Source organism: Gorilla gorilla, chromosome 21 (genome assembly GCF_029281585.2).
Source record: "Gorilla gorilla gorilla isolate KB3781 chromosome 21, NHGRI_mGorGor1-v2.1_pri, whole genome shotgun sequence".
Taxonomy (NCBI): domain Eukaryota; kingdom Metazoa; phylum Chordata; class Mammalia; order Primates; family Hominidae; genus Gorilla; species Gorilla gorilla.
In genome coordinates this window covers 35138946-35156323 of record NC_073245.2, presented here as the reverse complement: position 1 = coordinate 35156323, position 17378 = coordinate 35138946, and the positions used below count along the sequence as shown (strand labels likewise).

At 40.8% G+C, this 17378-nt stretch overlaps 1 long non-coding RNA gene and 1 pseudogene across 1 annotated transcript; both read left to right on the top strand.

Annotated features, from left to right (window-relative positions):
- Nucleotides 1-405: 405 nt before the first annotated feature.
- On the top strand, nucleotides 406-9528 carry LOC134757801 (uncharacterized). Its single transcript, XR_010132289.1, has 4 exons — nucleotides 406-2849; nucleotides 2998-3157; nucleotides 7723-7780; nucleotides 9267-9528. It is a non-coding gene; the product is annotated as an uncharacterized lncRNA (long non-coding RNA).
- Nucleotides 5893-6983, top strand: LOC101128361 (magnesium transporter NIPA3-like; annotated as a pseudogene).
- Nucleotides 9529-17378: the final 7850 nt, after the last annotated feature.

Here is a 17378-nt window from a genome sequence, read left to right as displayed (position 1 = left end):
AGGTTAACATTGTTATGTGTGAATTTGATCTTGTCATTATGATGCTAGCTGGTTATTTTGCCCATTAGTTGATGCAGTTTCTTCATAGTGTCAATGGTCTTTACAATTTGATATGTTTTTGCAGTGGCTGGTACCGGTTTTTCCTTTCCATATTTAGTGCTTCCTTCAGGAGCTCTTGTAAGGCAGGCCTGGTGGTGACAAAATCTTTCAGCATTTGCTTGTCTGTAAAGGATTTTATTTATCCTTCACTTATGAAGCTTAGTTTGGCTGGATATGCAATTCTGGATTGAAAATTCTTTTCTTTAAGAATGTTGAATATTGACCCCACTTTCTTCTGGTTTGTAAGGTTTCTGCAGAGAGCTCTGCTGTTAGTCTGATGGGCTTCCCTTTGTGGGTAACTCGACCTTTCTGACTGCCCTTAACATTTTTTCCTTCATTTCAACCTTGGTGAATCTGATTATATGTCTTGGGGTTGCTCTTCTCGAGGAATATCTTTGTGGCGTTCTCTGTATTTCCTGAATTTGAATGTTGGCCTGTCTTGCTAGACTGGGGAAGTTCTCCTGGATAGTATCCTGAAGAGTGTTTTCCAACTTGGTTCCATTCTCCCTGTCACTATGAGGCACACCAATCAAACATAAGTTTGGTCTTTCCACATAGTCCCATATTTCTTGGAGTCTTTGTTTGTTCCTTTTCATTCTTTTTCTCTAATCTCATTTTCACACTTTATTTCATTAAGTTGATCTTCAATGTCTGACATCCTTTCTTCCACTTGATCAGTTCAGCTATTGATACTTGTATATGCTTCATGAAGTTTTTCATGAGTTTTTCAGCTCCATCAGGTCATTTATGTTCTTCTCCAAACTGGTTATTCTAGTTAGCAATTCCTTTAACCTTTTTTCAAGGTTCTTAGCTTCTTTGCATTGGGTTAGAACACATTCCTTTAGCTCAGAGGAGTTTGTTATTACCCACCTTCTGAAGCCTACTTCTGTCAAACTCATTCTCCATCCAGTTTTGTTCCCTTGCTGGTGAGGAGTTGTGATCCTTTAGAGGTGAAGAGGCATTCTGGCTTTTGGAGTTTTCAGCCTTTTTGTACTGGTTTTTCCTCATCTTCATGGCTTTATCTACCTTTGTTCTTTGATGTTGGTGACCTTTGGATGGGGTTTTTGTGTGGGCATTCTTTTTGTTGATGTTGATGCTATTCCATTCTGTTAGTTTTCCTTCTAACAGTCAGGCCCCTTTGCTGCAGGTCTGCTGGAGTTTGCTGGAGGTCCACTCCAGACCCTGTCTGGGTATCACTAGTGGAGGCTGCAGAACAGGAAAGATTGTTGGCTGTTCCTTCTTCTGGAAGCTTCATCCCAGAGGGGCACCCTCCAGATGCCAGCCAGAGCTCTCTTGTATGAGGTGTCTGTCGATCCGTGCTGGGAGGTGTCTCCCAGTCAGGAGGCATGGGGGTCAGGGACCCACTTTAGGAGGCAGTCTGACCCTTAGCAGAGCTTGAGCACTGTGCTGGGAGATCTGCTGCTCTTTTCAGAGCTGGCAGGCAGGAAGGTTTGTCTGCTGAAGCTGAGCCCATAGCCAACCCTTCTCCCAGGTGCTCTGTCCCAGGGAGATGGAAGTTTTATCTATAAGCCCCTGACTGGGGCTACTGCCTTTCTTTCAGAGATGCCCTGCCCAGAGAGGAGGAATCTAGAGAGGCAGTCTGGCTACAGTGGCTTTGCTGAGCTCTGGTGGGCTCTGCCAAGTTCAGTGGCTTTGTTTACTTCCTGGTGGCTTTGTTTACACTGTGAGGGGAAAACCACCTGCTCAGGCCTTAGTAATGGCAGACACCCCTCCCCCTACCAAGCTCGAGCATCCCAGGTGGACTTCAGACTGCTATGCTGGCAGTGAGAATTTCAAGCCAGTGGATCTTAGCTTGCTGGGCTTCATGGGGGTGGGATCCGTGGAGCTAGACCACTTGGCTCCCTGGCTTCAGCCCCTTTCCAGGGTAGTCAACATTTCTGTCTCACTGGCATTCCAGGTGCCACTGGGGTATGAAAAAAAAATCCTGCAGCTAGTTTAGTGTCTGCCCAAACAGCTGCTCGGTTTTGTGCTTGAAACCCAGGGCCCTGGTGGTATAGGCACCCAAGGGAATCTCCTGGTCTGCGCGTTGCCAATACTGTGGGAAAAGCATAGCATCTGGGCCAGAATGCATCATTCCTCACATCATAGTCTCTCACAGCTTCCCTTGGCTAGGGGAGGGAGTTCCCTGACCCCTTGTGCTTCCCAGGTGAGGAGATGCCCCATCGTGCTTTGGCTTGCCTTCTGTGGGCTGCGCCCAACTGTCTAACCAGTCCCAATGAGATGAGCTGGGTACCTCAGTTGGAAATGCAGAAATCACCCACTTTCTGCAGGGATCTCACTGGGAGCTACAGACCAGAGCTATTCCTATTCAGCCATCTTGACAGCCAGCAAGAAGTAACCAACTTTCTTAGTCAATTTTGGCTTTAATAGTGACTGTCCTAAGATTTTTTTGTCACTCACAGACAATTGTCTTGTTTTGATCCTCTTTAAAATGTGGTTTATAATCAGCTATAGGACTTTGACAGATGTTCCTGAATGCAGGTTTCTGATAACTTTGGAGACTGTGACATTAAAATAGGGAAAAAAAACTTTTAGAACTCTCCTGGAGAGCTGAAATGTTCATGAATATCAAACAGAATAAGAGGTAACTGCATGGACTGATCTAATAGAAAACTGAAGTAATCTTTTTGAAAATTTTTGCTTGAAATGCTGAGGATCCTTTGTTTTGTTTTCCAGAGTCAAGGAAACTTTTCTTTTGAGCTATATACAGCTTTCAACAATTGAGAAAGGTATACTCCTGTGAACAAAATTTGGAGCATATTTGTTTCTCTCTACCTGACTTCTCCAGAATTTGAAAACTATTTCTGAGTATTCTTAACTTGTGGCAATATAGTTATTTGCATAAGTGCAATAATAATCTGTTTTCTTTTGTAACAGGATGCAATTGGAGAAACTGCTTAATTTACCAAGGCTTTGACTGGAATGGCATGCTTTCCTTTTAAGAATCAAAGTTGACTTATAGAGCCAATAAAAGCCCCTTGGAAAATTGGCCTCATACATTGTCTGCATAGTCCCTGTACAGGGTTTCCAACCTGTGGTAAGTAAAGAATGTCACTTTTTTTGTTTTTGAGATGGAGTCTCACTCTGTCACCCAGCCTGGAGTGCAGTGGTGCAATCTCAGCTCACTGCAACCTCTGCCTCCCAGGTTCAAGCGATTCTGCTCTTTCAGCCTCCCAAGTAGCTGGGACTACAGGTGCACACCACCATGCCCAACTAATTTTTGTATTTTTAGTAGAGATAGGGTTTCACCATATTGGCCAGGCTGGTTTCAAACTCCTGACCTCATGATGTGCCTTCCTTGGTGTCCCAAAGTGCTGGGATTACAGGCATGAGCCACCATGCCTGGTCAAGTATGTCACTTTCTAACAGGCCCAGGAGCCCCAAATTACCTTGTGACCACAAGAGAAAAGGAATTTCCCAACTTATAGGTATTTGAGCATACAAACTCAAGGCTGGGCTTGGCTTCGAAAAAAGTCTTATCTGAGATTCATTTTATGGAACAATGTTCCATCAAAGCCAATTAAAAAAGCCTATGTGAAAATTATTCTTGCTGCACTTTACAAATAATCTGGCCAAGTATAAGACTAAAGCTTATTTTTGCAAACAAATTCACCCTACCATGATTTGTCCTTAGTAAAAATGTGAGACTGGGGAGAGAAAAATTATGTTTCAAAAACTGTGGTACACTTGTTATCAGATTCTAGTCTTATCAGTTATTTTTGAACTGTTTTTCACCATACCGATGCTTTCTGACTCAGCTCCTCTCTACCCTGGATATGAGATGCCCTAATAGTTAGGCAGGAATATCATTGCTCGTATTTAGCCTGAAGAAGTTAAAGAAGACAGATCTTCATCTGCTTACAGCCTTTAGGATTAAAGGTTCCCTTGTAAAAGGGAGGGGGGAAATATGCCAGAGGTGTTTGAACCAGAGCAACTCAATCTTGAATAGCGGTTGGGTAAAATAAGGCTGAGACCCATGGAGCTGCATTCCCAGGAGGTTGGGCATTCTAAGTCACAGGATGAGATAGGGGGTTGGCACAAGATACAGGTTACAAAAACTTTGCTGATAAAAGAATGCAGTAAAGAAGCTGGCCAAAACCTACCAAAACCAAGATGGCAATGAAAGTGACCTCTGGCTCATTATACACTAATTATAATGTGTTAGCATGCTAAGAGGCGTCCCACCAACACCACAACAGTTTATAAATGCCATGACAATGTCAGGAAGTTTACCTATATGGTCTAAAAACGGGAGGAACCCTCAGTTCTGGTAATTGCCCACCCGTTTCCTCAAAAACTCATGAATAATCCATCCCTTGTTTAGCCTATAATCAGGAAATAACCATAAAAACAGCCAACCAGCAGCCTCAGGGCTGCTCTGCCTATGGAGTAGCCATTCTTATATTCCTTTACTTCCTTAATAAACTTGATTTCACTTAATAAAAAGAAATTATAGTATATACATGCAAAGGAATATTATTTAGTCCTTAAAAAGAAGGAAATCCTGCCATTTGTGACAACATAGATGGACCCAGAGGACATTATGTTAAGCAAAGTAAGCCAGGCACAGAAAGACAAATGCTGCAGGATCTCATTTATGGATGTATCTTAGTCCATTTGTGCTGCTATAACAAAATATCTGGATATCTGGGACTGGGTAATTTATAAGCAACAGAAATTTATTTCTTATGTTTCTGGAGGCTGGGAAGTCCAAGATCAAGACACTAGCATTGGTGTCTGATGAAGGCTGCTCCCTGCTTCCAAGATGGTGTCTTGTTGCTGCTTCCTCCAGAGGGATGCATGTGTCCTCACATGGAGGAAGATAGAAGGGTGAAAGAGCACTCCTTTTGACCTTGAGCCTTTTAATAAGGGTGCTAATCCCATTCATAAGAGTAGAGCCCTCATGACTTAATCACACCCCAAAGACCATACCTCTTAATACTACTGCACTGGGGATGGCTTCAACATAAATTTTGGAGGGGATGCCATCATTCAAACCATAGCAATGTGGACTCTAAAATAATCAAACTCATAAAAGCAGAGAGTAGAATGGTGGTTTTCATGGGCTGGGGGGAGGGGGAAATGAGGAGATGATGATCAGAAGGTACCAAGCTTCAGTTATCCAGGATGAATGAGCTCTGGAGATTTGTGTGGCATGTTGCCTATAGCTAACAATACTGCATTGTATACCTAAAATTTACTAAGGCAAGTTGATCTTATGGTAAGTGTTATTATCAAAACAGTGACAAAAACAAAATCCAAATACAAATAATAAAGGGGCTGGGTGCAGTGGTTCACAGCTGTAATCCCAGCACTTTGGGAGGCCGAGGTAGGTGGATCACTTGAGGTCAGGAGTTTGAGACCATCCTGGCCAACATGGTGAAACCGTGTCTCTACTAAAAATACAAAAATTAGCTGGGCATAGTGGCCTGTGCCTGTGATCCCAGCTGCTCAGGAGGCTGCTGTGGGAGGATCACTTGAGCCTGGGAGGCAGAGGTTGCAGTGAGCCATGATCATGCCACTGCACTCCAGCGTGGGTGACAGAGCAAGACTGTCTCAATAATAATAATAATAATAAAGGGGTGGGAGAAAACTTTGCGAGGTGATGGATGTGTTTATGGCCTTGATGGTGGTGATGATTTCACAGGTACATACGTATCCCCAAACTTATCGAAATATATACATTAAATATATACAGCTTTTTATATGTTCATTTTACCTCAATAGAGTGGTTTTCTTTAAAAAAAGAATTAACAACAATCTGGCAGGTCCATGGGGAGGAGAGACCCAGGTGGCTGAGGAAAGAGCGTCTGCATCTTGGAGCCCCGTCTGGGGACATGGGGGCACATGTGAGGCTGTGGCACAGAGAGCCCTGCTGAGAAGGATATGGCTCCAGCTTCATATTGAAAAAGAACGGTCTCTTGCAACTGGCCAACAAAAGCGTCACTAGAGCTGGACAAGGTGGACATTCTGACCTGAAGGATGGCTCTGGGGGGCAGGAGTGCTGGCCATGGGAGCAGGAGAGGCTGCACATTTTGCTGCTTATGCTTTTGCACCTGCCATCTTGGTCACCCTCACCCCCCCGGCCCTCTGAGTGTTCTCATAAGTGCAATATTATCTTCCTATTTTTTAAACGAGCACTTGAACATTTATGGGAAAACAGACTGCATATTGGGGTCAACTGTGATGGTTATCCATGCCCCAGAAGAAGAGGAAGTCACTTCTTTGCATGAAATGGAAATGAAATTGAGAGACCCAGGATTTATTTCCTTTGCTGTGATCATAATTGTGATCTTGGTGCTGATTTTGATTGTGGCTCCCAAGAAAGGACAGACCAATATATTGGTCTATATTTCAATCTGTTCTTTGGCTGCAGCATTTTCAGTTTCTCCTGCCAAAGGCCTGGGTATTGCCATTAAGGAATTACTAGAATGGAAGCCAGTTTAGAAGCATCCCCTGGTCATTGTTTTGCTGGCTATACTTGTGTTTTTGGTGACTACACAGATTAACTATCTCAAGGCACCAGACACTGTTAATACATCTCCTGTGACTCCTATTTATTTTGCATTCTTCACATCCATGGTAGTGACTTGCTCTGCCATCTTACTCCAAGAGTGGTATGGCATGAAAGCTGGAGATATCATCGAGACCCTGAATGGATTCTTCACTATTATCCTTGGCATCTTTCTTCTACATGCTTTTAAAAATACTGACATTACCTGGAGTAAGCTGACATCCACTGCTAAGAAAGAAGTCATCTCTCTGAATGGCAGTGAGAGCAGTCCTGTTTTACTAGAGAACTTGGCGTGTTCAGCCCTGGATACAATGATAACGTTACCTTGTTTAGCAGAACTGATGATTGAAGTCTTTAGAAACACTGAATTTTAACCAGTATGAGACAGTCAAAGAGGAAAATGAATGCTTGCTTCTTGGAACTAGGAAAGTTAGCATTTTTGAAGTTCTAACTAATTTAGATGTGAGGCCAAGTACGAATGCCATCTTTTTGGCCATTAAATTTGAAAATCAGATTGATTCTCCTCCAGAAGACATCTGCTGCTTTTCATTTCTGCAAATTTTGAAGTATTCCCTAGGGATCAAAGAAGTCAAAGAGCTATGTGTGTCTCAGAATAGTCTCTTTTTTCTGGCCACAATATATTTGTCTCTGCCAGGTGGCTCTTCATTTTTTCCTTGGTGGCTGTATGACTTACATTCATCAATAGAAAGTAAGCAGTGTTCTGATAAGCAGAGTATCAGTCATTTTCTCTGATGAGTCATAATTTCAAACTATTGAAACTGAGAAGTGAGATCACCGGTGCTTTGTCCTCCCTTCTGCAACTTCCTTCTTCTTAAACTGGTTAGCTAATTAATTATCTTAAGGGAAAAACAAGCCTGCTTTGGAAATTTATTCCTTAATGGGCTAGAATACACAAGACATACCCACCCGTGAAGAGCTTATGAATTGTAACTTACTGACATATCATAAGAATTTACTACCCATTAAAGAGGAAGAATGGAGGAAGAGAAAAATACTTTAGACCTCAAATAAAGGAAACTGTTTTTTTCTTTTCACAAAAATAAACACACATGCTATTGTTTTCACAGGTCCCTTTAATTAACTCAGACCTGGATGACATAAAATGAAGTTTCTGAAGAAGTTCAGGTAAATTCAGCTTTGGAGTCACTTATGTTCATTTTGTTCCTTTCTTTTACTATTATCCCAAAGGTTATTTTTCTTGTTGACATAGAGATTTTTTTTGTAAAATAATCACTGGGTTATTTCAGGATTATACTGTACACTTCAATTGTTCTCAAGTGTTTTATCCCTAAAGGGTGAGTTTTCCATAGACTGTGTGGAAACAGCTAGAAAAATCTTTGTGAAAAATCTGAATGAATTATCTTAATGGCTGTCTTGAAATTTGGTACTTCCTCCCTTATTAAGGAAATTATGATTAGTTACTAATCTTTAAAAATGGGTATATCCTAATAGAGAGTCAACTTCCTGCAAAACAAAATATTAATGCCTCAGGGGCTACTGCAGGACAAAACCTTTTTGCACATTAAAATGTCCATAACAATTTCCTATTTCAAATGCATGGCAGCAGTTCCATTTTTGGTGGTCTTTAACATGATGGACAGATTTACTATCACTTACTGATTTTATGGAAAAGAAATTGGCTATCTTATTTCTGTACTAAACTTATTTTTCTTATCTTATTTCTTATCTTTTATGTCTTTTTCTTATCTTATTTCTATACTAAGCTTATTTTTCTCAAAACAAAAATTCTAACTGAAAAGTTGTCATTAAAAAAATTTCAGGTTGACTGGATTTTTTCTGCTCTAACTTTAAATGTTATTAGGTTTTGTTTCTTGTTTCTAAGGTAGCTCAAGTCTTCCCAGGGTAATAATAGTGAATCTTATTCTTCAGAATTCTTTTAAGCTGACTTCAGCATTTCCCCAGTTTTATTAAACTATGACCAATGTTCACAATGACAACCTGAGATGGCTGCAAGGCCCTAATGTGCCATTGCAGTCTTTTCAGCACAGTGTAGTGTTGAGTACAATTCCATGCATTCTAAATTTTTGAAAATTGATGATCCATGGAAGGTCCATGGAATTATACCTCAGATCAAATATGTGTTTACTCTGTTCATTGCTGTTTCACTTTAGTTGTATATCAGACATATAAGCTATGAACACAAGTTTGTAGGAAAAGTATCTTCTGGCTGGGTGGTGGCTCACACCTGTAATTCCAACATTTTGGGAGGCCAAGGTGGGAGGATTACTAGATCCCAGGAGTAGTTTCAGACCAGCCTGGGCATTGCAAGACCCCATCACTAAAAAAAATGTAAGAAATATCAACTGAGTGTGGTGGTGTGCACCTGGAGTCCCAGCTATGTCAGGAGGCTGAGTTGTGAAAGTATCTTCTGAAAAGATAGCATTTGAAAACTGCAGAAATTATTTAATTTTTTTTCTTTTAGTATTAAGAGCTTTATTGATTTCTCTAGGACATCTTCTTGGTGAGGAAATTAATGGCAGTTTTCTTGACATCCAACCTGAAACTGTGGTGGTTCTCTGTGAATTTAAGTTTTAGATATTTATTTGTGTCACTTGTTACAAAGATTTTGCCCTTGGTATGTTATGCTCAGGTCAAAGGTTCCTGAAACACAAGGCTCAGTGTGTACCCTGGATGGGAAAATGAACTGGTGTTGACATATATGCATGCCCAGGAGGAAGACTGGGAAAGACTTAATGAGTTGGGGTATGCGGAGAAACAATGAAATATTGAAAACTGCCTATATAAAAATCACTGTTGGGCATATGCATTAAAAAACAATATGTTATTGCAAATTTAACACTAAAATTATTTTCCCAAACAGAAGATATTGTCTAAGGAAGAATAAAATGCTGAACCCCTATATTCGGACTGTTAATCTTACCTGGTAGTTTATGTATGTATTTCAATACTTTGTCATCACGTAGATATCTTAAGATTTATTATGTGAATATCTGCATGTGTGTCATTAAGGATTACAAAGTAGTGCTCACACAAGAATTACAAACTCTTCCAAAAAGTAGAAGAGGAGGGAAAGCTTTCTAACTAATTCTCTGAGGCCAGCATTACCCTGATACCAAAGCCAGATACAGACATCACAAGAAAAGAAAAATATAGATCATATCCCTTGTGAGTACACATATTAGTCAAGTTGGGTTGCCATAACACAATGCTATAGATTGGGTGGTTTAAACAACAGACATTTATTTCTCACAGTACTGGAGGCTGGAAGTCCCAGATGAAGGCCCAGTGAGGTTGTCTGGAGGGGGCTCTTTCCTGATTTGCAGATGGCCACCTTGTCACTGCGGTCCTCAGATGGCCTTAGCTCTGAGTGCATGTGACAAAAGAGAGAGGGAGAGATATTTCTCTCTTCCTCTTCTTATAAGGCCACCAATCCTGTTGAATTAGGCCTTATGAACTTAATAATCTTAATTACCTTCTAAAGACCCTATCTCTAAATCAGCCACATTAGGCGTTAGGAATTTAATCTATAAATTTTTGGGGAACACAATTCAGTCCATAGCAGTATAAATACAAAAAACTAGCAAATCTAATTCAACATCTTTAGAGGAGTACACATCATAACCAAGTGGGACTTATTCCAGGAATGCAAGGGTGGTTCAGTATATGAAAATCAATCTGTTTTATATACTATGTTAATAGAACGAAGGAAAGAAACACGATCATCTCCATCAATGCAGAAAAAGCATTTAACAAAATTGAACACCTTTTTATGATAAAAGTAATTGACAAACTAGGAGTAGGAGGAAACTTCTTCAATATCATAAAGAACATTTGGTGGGAATTGAATAATGAGAACACATGGACACAGGAAGAGGAATATCACACACTGGGGCCTGTTGTGGGGTGGGGGGAGGGGAGATGGATAGCATTAGGAGATATACCTAATGTTCAATGATGAGTTAAGGGGTGCAGCACACCAACATGGCACATGTGTACATATGTAAGTAACCTGCAGGTTGTGCACATGTACCCTAAAACTTAAAGTATAAAACAAAAAAAAGAATATTTGTGAAAATCCCACGACTAACATCCCACCATCAAAGGTGAAAGACTGACATCATTCCTTATAAACTCAGAAATAAGGAATGGATACCCACTTTTGCCACTTCCATTCAACATTGTACTAGAAGTTCTAGCCAAAGAAATTAGACAACAAAAAAAGGCATCTAAATTGGAAAGCAAGAAGTAAAATTATCTCTATTGCACATGACATAATTTTACATATAAAAAATTTAAAGAATTCATAAAAAATCCATAAGTGCTAATAAACAAGTTCAGCAAATTTGCAGGGTACAAGGTCAATACATTAAATCAGCTGCACTTCTATATACTAGCAATGAACAACCTGAGAAAGAAATTAAGAAAACAATCCTGTCCGGGTGTGGTGGCTCATGCCTGTAATCCCAGCACTTCTGGAGACTGAGGTGGGAGGATTGCTTGAGGCCAGGAGTACAAAACCAGCCTAGGCAACAGAGCAAGACCCAGTCTCTTTAAAAAAATTGCCAGTTGTGGTGGCGTTTGCTTGTAGTCCCAGCTACTCAGCAGGCTGAGGTAGGAGGATCACTTGAGCCCAGGAGTTTGAGACTACAGAGAGCTAGGATCACCATTGTACTCCAGCCTGAGCAACAGAGCAAGATCCTGACTCTATTTAAAAAGTCAAAAAAGAAAACAATTCTATTTATAATAGCATAAAAAAGAATAAAATACATAGGAATAAATTTAAACCAAGAGGTGCAAGATTTGTGCACTGAAAATTATAAAACATTACTGAAAGAAACTTATAAAGATCCAAATGGGAAGCCATTTTGTGTTTGTGGATTGGGAGACGTAGAGTTGTTAGAATGGCAGTGCTCCTGAAAGTGACCTACAGATGCATTGCAATGCCTTTCAAAATACCAATGGTCTTTTTTGCAGAAATGAAAAAGCTGATTCTAAAATTCATCTGGAATTATGAGACCCCAAACAGCCAAAACGATGTTGAAAAAAAAAATAAAGTTTGAAGACACACATTTTCCAATTTCAAAGCTTGACTACAAAGCTACAGTAATCAAAGAATCATGGTTGTGGCATAAGGATGGACCAGTAAAATGGAACTGAGAGTCCAGAAATAAACCAATGCATCTATGATCAATTAATTTTCAACAAGGGTGCCAAGATTATTAATTGGACAAAAGACTCTTTGACAAATAATTCTGGGGCAACTGTATATCCACATGTAAAAGAATGACTATGCTGCATACTGTATACAAAGATTAACTCAAAGTGGATCAGAGACCTAAACACAAGAGCTAAGACTTTAAAACTTTTAAGAGAAAAATGTAGGGATAAATCTTCATAACTTTGAATTTGGCAATATAATCTTAGCTATGACATAGATGAGAAAAGAAAAGCTAGATAAACTGCAACCCATCAAAATTAAAAACTTTTGTGCATCAAAGAACACTTTCAAGAAGCGAAAAGAAAATCTGCAGGATGAGAGAAAATATTTGCAAATTATATGTGTAAGAAGGGCTTACTTTCCAGAACATATAAATAACTCTCAGAACTTAACCGAATTAAAAAATGGTGAAAGGCCTTGAATAGACTTGTCTCCAAAGAAAACATACAAAGGGCCAACAAGGATATGAAAAGGTGCTCAACATCATTAGACATCATGGAAATGAAAATCAGAACTATGAGATACCACTTCACTTTCATTAGGTTGTCTATGATTAAAAAAAAGGAGAGGAAAACAAGTGTTGGTGAGGATGTGAAGAAATTAGAACTCTCGGCTGGGTGCAGTGGCTCAAGCCTGTGATCCTGGCACTTTGGGAGGCCAAGGTGGGCAGATCACTTGAAGTCAGGTGTTCGAGACCACCCTGGCCAACATAGCGAAACTCTATCTCTATTGAAAATACAAAAAAACTAGCCAGGCGTGGTGGTGCAGGCCCGTAATTCCAGTTACTCTGGAGGCTGAGGCAGGAGAATCACTTGAACCTGGGAAACAGAGGTTGCAGTGAGCCGAGATCATGCCACTGCACTCCAGCCTGGGTGACAGTGAGACTCTGTCTCAAAAAAAAAAAAAAAAAAAAAAAGAAATTAGAACTCTCATGCATTGCTGGTGGGAATGTAAAATGGAGCAGTTGTTCTGGAAAACAGTTTGAGAATTCCTCAAAAAGTTAAAAATAGGCCTGGTACAGTGGCTCGTTATTGTAATCCCAACACTTTGGGAGGCCAAGGCAGTTGGATTGCTGGAGGCCAAGGCAGTTGGATTGCTTGAGGCCAGGAGTTCAAGACCAGCCTGGGATACACAGTGAGACCCCATCTCTAAAGAAAATACAAAAATTAGCAGTGCGTGATGGTGGATGCCCATAGTCCCAGCTACTTGGGAGGCTGAGATGGGAGGATTGCTTGAGCCCAGGAGATCAAGGTTGCGGTAAGCTGAGATAGCACCACTGCACTCTAGCCTGGGTGACAGAGTAAGACCCTAACTCAGAAAAAAAAAAAAAGTTAAAAATAAAAATACCATATAGCAGTTAAACTTCTGGATATATATGCCCTACATGATTGAAGACAGATATTCTAACAAATACTTATAAATACTTATTCACAAATGTTCGTAGAAGCACTATTCACAACCTGAATGTCCATCCACTGATAAATGGATAAACACAAGGCGGTAGACCCACACAGTGGAATACTACTCAGCCACAACAAGAGTGATGTTCTGACATGCCACACCCCGGGTGAACCTTGAGGACATTCTGCTAAGTGAGGGAAGTCAGACACAAAGGCCACATATTGGATGTTTCCATTTACATGGACTGTTCAAATAGGCAAATCCACAGAGATAAAAAGTAGATTCGTGGTTGCCAGAGGCGGGAAGGAGGAAGGAAGGAACAGTGGCTAAATGACTGCTAATGGTTTTCTTTTTGAAGCAAAGAAAATATTCTAAAACAATCTAAGTGATAATTGCATAACTATGAATATGCTAAAACCATGGAATGAATTTTTAATGGGATGAATTTTATGGTATATAAATTATATCTCAGCAAAGCTGTTACAAAAATAACAAGTATCTTCACAACAACAGTACAGTTATTAAAATTAGGAAATTAACACACCTTGATATAATACTCTTTATAATTTATGTATCTCCATCAGATTTTGCTGTTGTTCCCTTTAATGTCCTTTATAGCAAAAGAAAGTCTTTGATCATGTCTTGCAATCAGCCGTCACGTCTCATGTCCTTTAATCTGAAACAATTCCTCAGTCTTTTTTTCCCATGACCTTGACTGTTTTTGAGAGCAAATTATTTTATTAAATGGCACTTAATTTGGGGTTCATCTGATAGATTCAGATGACATGGTTTCATCAGGAATATCACCGCAGTGATGTACCTGTTCTGCGCGTCCTGTGAGAAGGCGTGGGTTTGAGTTTGTCTGATCACTGATGATGCTGGAGTTCATCCCTGGTTTAGAAGGCATCTGCCAGGCCTCTCCACTGCCATGTTACTATATTTCCTTTTGAAATTGCTAAGTATCTCATTGGAGATACTTTGAGACTATGTAAATATCTTCTTACTCAACCTTCCACCCATTAATTTTAGCATCCATTGTTGATTTTTGCCTAAAAAATGGGATTTTTACATCAATCTCTAATTCTGTTTTTCTTTTTCAGATTGTATTTCCAATTCAAAAGATTCAAAGAGCTCTGTGTTCTCCCACAAAGTGTACAGTGCAGCCTTTGCTTGTTTTAAAGTGTCCCATGAGAACAGGCAAAGCAGCCAGGCTTAATATTCCCTGTTTGCAGAAAAGAAAAACACATCTTGCAGACTCATGGGCTTAAAGCTAGCTTGTGTTTTGTAATTTGCCCTTCACCTTCTTAGACCTGGAGGGGCACACTGATGATTTGGTGATTTAAAAAATAAAAAAGGGCCGGGTGCAGTGGCTCACACCTGTAATCCCAGCACTTTGGGAGGCCGAGGCGGGCGGATCATGAGGTCAGGAGATCGAGACCATCTTGGCTAACACGGTGAAATCCCGTCTCTACTAAAAATACAAAAAATTAGCCGGGCGCGGTGGCGGGCGCCTGTAGTCCCAGCTATTCGGGAGGCTGAGGCAGGAGAATGGTGTGAACCCAGGGGGTGGAGCCTGCAGTGAGCCGAGATCGTGCCACTGCACCCCAGCCTGGGCAACAGAGCGAGACTCCATCTCAAAAATAAAAAGAAAATAATAATAATAAAAAGAATAGTAAGGAGGCTCTCTGGACCTCATGGAAGATGACAGGGCTCTGGACCACTTTTACTTATTGAGGTTCCAGGTATATTAGGATATAAATATTATAACAAAAATGAGTTATAACTATGGTGAAAAAAATGAACTGTGGTTTCCTGTGGGGCTGGACTGGGGATGAGTTGGGGGTGGGACAGGATTGACTGGGAAGGGCCTCCGGGCTTCTGAGGGCATGAATCCTGTGCATCTTGACAGGGGTACGCATTTCCAAACTCACAGAAGGTGAACTTTCGAGTGGATGTGACATTCTGTATACGTTTTACCCCCAAATCCCCATAAACGTGGCTGGTAATGGTATGCACGCTGAGGTGTTTAGAGGCAAAGCACCCCGATGCCAGCAACTTCATGTGAAATGCACCACAAATGTGATAGACTGTGTGAAAGGAAAATGAATCGTGAGATCCCAAATTCACAATGCCAAAGAGAAGAGTGAAGCTGGAATCCGGATCATGCAAACCTGCCTCCTGTTTCATTCCTAAATAAGACAGCAATGAAGATAAAACAAAGCGACATGCCTCCCTTACAATTTGCCCACTAGGAAATTCCTTGTGTTCCCCACGATCTTTACCCTAAAACAGTTCTGTTGAATTTCCCCCTGGCAATGTAAATTGATGGCTTATCTTCACAGGTGTGGTACAAAGGACAGAACTCAAGTTCATCTTGCTGCTCACTGATACAAATGCATATCTGATTGCTTCCTCTGCCCTCTGTCTATTTTATTTCATGTAAAAATGTAGAATCACTGAGCTACATGAATGCATAAGTGCCTGTTTCTCTGTCCCCCTCTCACATGTAAGGCTGATCAAAGGCTCAGAAGAATACAAACATTTGCCTCTTACCTACCCACACCTTTAAAAAATTTCCTCCTCTTTCTCCAATACCCACTCTTTTCCTTTTAAATATTGAGATCCCCAGACCCTCTTCAGGAAAGGTATGGACCACAATGTTTCCTATGGATCTGTGGTCTTTCCTGGGCATGTCCTTAACCTTGGCAAATAAACTTCCTAAAAAGATTGAGGCTTGCCTCAGTCATGTTCCTTGATTTACAATTGATAACATTAATTGTAGAATGTTTGTGGTAGATCTATGGGGATTCATTGTAAATACTATCAATTGTATATATTTGAAATTTTAAATAAGAGAAAGCTGGGGAGAAAATGAGTTACCAAAAGTGATGGTAAATTTTAGTAGTTTGCATTTATTTTATTTATTTTTTTGAGATGGAGTTTTGCTCTTTTTGCCCAGGCTGGAATGTAAAGGCATGATCTCTGCTTACTGCAGCCTCTGCCTCCTGGGTTCAAGTGATTCTCCTGCCTCAGGCATGCACCACCAAGCCCAGATAATTTTTTATATTTTTAGTAGAGATGGGGTTTCACCATGTTGGCTAGGCCCATCTCGAACTCCTGACTTCAGGTGATCCACCCGCCTCAGCCTCCCAAAGTACTGGGATTACAGGCGTGAGCCACCATGTCTGGTCTAGTTGTTTGCATTTAATGAGTAATGAATGCCTTTAATATACCAAAATACAGTGCAAAGAAGTTGTACCATTCCCAAGATAATTGTTGAGTTTATTAAAAATATTAATAGTGTCAAAGGTGTGGTTTATTCATGGGACACAAGTTTTTTTTTTTTTTTTTTTTTGAGACAGTCTCACTCTGTCACCCAAGCTAGAGTGCAGTGGCGCGATCTCGGCTCATTGCAACCTCCACCTCCTGGGTTCAAGCAATTCTCCTGCCTCAGCCTCCTGAGTAGCTGGGATTACAGGTACCTGCCACCACGCCTGGCTAATTTTTGTATTTTTAGTAGAGGCAGGGATTTCACCATGTTGGCCAGGCTGGTCTTGAACTCCTGACCTCAGGTGATGCACCCACCTTGGCCTCCCAAAGTGCTGGGATTACAGGTGTGAGCCACCGCACCCAGCTAAGACACAAGTTTAAAGTTGTATAAAGGACTTTAACATTTTAAAATTCTGACAGTGTAACTCAGAATTGCACTGTTTTATACCAGCAGAGACTTTTATACAAACTTTGGAGATCTCTCCGAAGTCTGAATTTTTTGAGGCCTCAGATAACATGGCCCTTGTGTCCCATGAGCTCTGATGTTGGCAGTTGATTGTAAGTGGGCTCCCACCACGTTGCACAGAGCAGAAGCAATGCCAGGATGCAGTTTGTACATGTGGGACTCCTGACTTGTTGCCTGGCTCACTCAAAGGCCCGTCGGCACTCTCCTGTGCCTGCAAATGACAAAGCTTTAGCATTCACCAAGCAGGAGGTGACAGGTCCTTCCCATCTCTTTCTATTCATGGCTTCAAATTAATAATTAGTCGCCTGAGAAATGAGCCAATCTGTCTCATGGAGTTAAGAACCATGAGCCAAGGCAATTAGCGTCTTGGTTCTGGCTGCCTTGGG